Below are 3,040 nucleotides of genomic sequence, written 5' to 3'. Positions count from 1 at the left end.
CCAGTGTCTGCCTCTGAGTCTGGAAGAGAACACCTGTGTACCTTCGTTTACCTCATTCACTTCCGGTACCCTGTATCTGCAGATTACCTCATTCATGAGCTTCTGTGTGGTTATCTGCTCATTTACCTTAGTATCAGGGTGGGCCTCCAACCTGAAAAAGACTCAAGCAACAACAAGCACATGTTCATACTCCCCAACAGGTGTGAGCTGAATGTGGTCAAATTGGCAATCCCTGAAATGGGTAGAGTGGTCAAGGCAAGTGTTATATGGCCACCTTACTTCTGTCCGGACTTGCATATGGCAAAGATCATGCTAACTGGACAAATGATGCAGCAGCTACAGAGAACCTAGGTGTCACCCATTCTTGTTCAGTGTCGACGTCATCGCTGCTTTTGATTCTGTGTACCAGTTGGGCCATCATGGGGGACAGGGACCTCTGTAGGCAAGTTCTGTTGATTGTTCGCCATACGCCGTCCTGTTCTGTCGCTCCCGTCTTTTAGCCCATCTGCTTTCTTTCCTCGTTGACTTGTAACTGTAAAGTCCTTGACATATCAAAGTCCAAAGTATTTATCAGAGTCCAAAGTATTTATCAAAGTCCAAAGTTTTTATCAAAGTCCAAAGTTTTTATCACTGACTCATGCTGTCAGTATTTATTCTTCTTTCTTCCACGGCTTGAGGGCCGCTGCCTTTGCTGTGTTGTCGGCGAGGGTGTCATCTCTCGCTTCTCCGTTGTAGAAATCGGTGTGGATTCTCCATTGCCAGGTAGTAGTAGTAGGGTTTCCATGAGACTCTGCACCACTGCACCATTCTTAATTGGCTGTCCTACTGAGATAACAAGCTGTCTGGCCTTCCATATTGGGCCATAATCATGAGCTATGCCAAATGCATTCCAGGAGTCAGTGTAAAAAGTTGCCGACTTACCTTCCACCACTCCACACGCCTCAGTGAGGGCCTCCGGTTCCGCTTCTTGCCCTGAGACATGCGGAGGCAGAGCTTCTGCGTTTAGGACATCTTGTTGTGTCACCTCTGCATATCTGGTTCGGAATCATCAATCCTCACCCTGATACCATCTACAAAGAAACCTCAAAATATGCATCATTAACAGTGTGTACATCACTACAATAATGTCAGAATCTTGTTGCACAGAATTTTAACCAATTTTAAAAAATAGCTGATCTGCCATACTCAAATCACCTATGCCTCCCCTCCCCCCAGGAATACCTGATTAAAAGAAGAGTAGCCGGGTTCAAGGTATTACAACATTGGGAAGAGATATTGGGGGAGGCATGGAAAGAGCACATTGTAGCCGGATCTAATAGGCCAGAGATAAGTGCTTGGGTTGCACTTGCATGAGTATGTTCTGGGTGTCATTTGGGGTGCGGACCACTAGGGGGTAGTCCAATAACAACTTAGAAGATTTGTCAGCCATTGCCTGTACTGCTGCCACCGCACAAGCAGATGAGGGAGCTCCTCGAGTCACTGGATCTAACCTCATGGCTGTGGTTGTCCTCCGTGCTTTTGCGTCAATACTGTCGTATGGGTGGCAGTATGAAGCAAGGCCCTGAAAGGTGCGGAATTTGGCAACAGTGTATGTACAGGTATGGCCTGCAGAACTTGGTTAGTCTTTGGAGGCCTCCAGGCCTTACAGCCTTCTGCAAGAGAAATTAACAGTGAAATTGTGGCCGGTTGGCAGTTTTTCCGAAGCATCAGCACACAGCACCTGATCTGCGTGGCTGACCCTTCACCCCCTTTTTTTTTTTTTTTTAACTAGGGGAATACTGTTTGACCCAGGGGTGTGTATCCGGGTCTCGTATATATTATCATGGTGGGTATATTCAATTTTCCTATGTCTGTCTTGTAGTTGTCCCATAATTTGTCAGGAACCGTGGAAAGCTGAGTTTGGGACAAGAGAAAAAACAAAACTTTTTCTTCTGGCTATCTATGATTCTTACCCCCTCCTTGGATAAGAGACGTGTTCTTGCATCATCTAGCTCCACCCCTCTGAGTGTGGCTAATCACTTACTTCCTTATTCTCTCATTCAATGTTTGGCAGTCCTTGGGCACACATCGCAACTCAATAAAGATAAAGTCTTATGCATCACACAATTTACATTTTACAAATTACGAGTCAATCTGCCCCGTTCCTCCTGTGGATACCTGGCCTTATCGTTACCTGCTTGTTTCCTATTCCTTGGCTTCTCTGCAGTTTCTCCACAGTTTCTCTTACTCCCTGTAGTTTATTTATTTATTTTATATTGTCTGTGAATATACGTTACTTGTGCTGGGACTACAGGGCAAGTAACTTCCTCTTTTCAGAATCTCTCCCTCCCGTGACAGCCCAGCGACAGGATTACAAGGGATTACAATTTTTACTTTTACAACAGTTTTTGTCCCAGACTTCCGGCGACCGGGCAGATGCAGTCTTAGATGCCGGGCATCTCCATCTGATTGGTAATGTACTGCAATTCTCTCTATTCACTAAACTGTTATATTGAACGCTGGTGCCTTTGGCGTGTATTAATACAGACGCCATTTCAACCCACCTTCTCTTCCCCTTTTCAGGTCTCTTAGGGAAATTCTAACGTCTAATGCATAAATCACATATATTATGTTGTAACTTTACGGTCACAGCGGTGACCACCTAACATTGTATGTGGTTACAATTGAATTGGGGACTGCTAACATGTATGCTGTTGGGGACTTGGCAAACATAGACGTATTTTCTTGTGGGCATGGTGGGCTACGCAGTCTGTATTCTTAAGAGCCCCCTCAGGATGTGAGTGGCATATAACTTTTTACATTTATGTGACGGGTGTATAACAAAGTTTAGAGATTACATAATAAAACATACGAGTAGTTTTAACATCCAACATTAGTTAAATAACTAACAAATGTTGGAGCACAAGAATCGCTTTGCTTCTATTAGGAGTTCCACTTCTTCTTTTTAAATGAACTTAGCAGCCTTTTTTTTCTTCTTTTCCTCCAAACACACTTACGGGCACAAGCCTATACTTCTATGCTATTGTTAACGTTTAACAAT

This window comes from Eleutherodactylus coqui, unplaced genomic scaffold, assembly GCF_035609145.1.
Source record: "Eleutherodactylus coqui strain aEleCoq1 unplaced genomic scaffold, aEleCoq1.hap1 HAP1_SCAFFOLD_19, whole genome shotgun sequence".
NCBI lineage: Eukaryota > Metazoa > Chordata > Amphibia > Anura > Eleutherodactylidae > Eleutherodactylus > Eleutherodactylus coqui.
The sequence above is the reverse complement of the archived record's forward strand: the minus strand, read 5'-3'. Positions refer to the sequence as shown.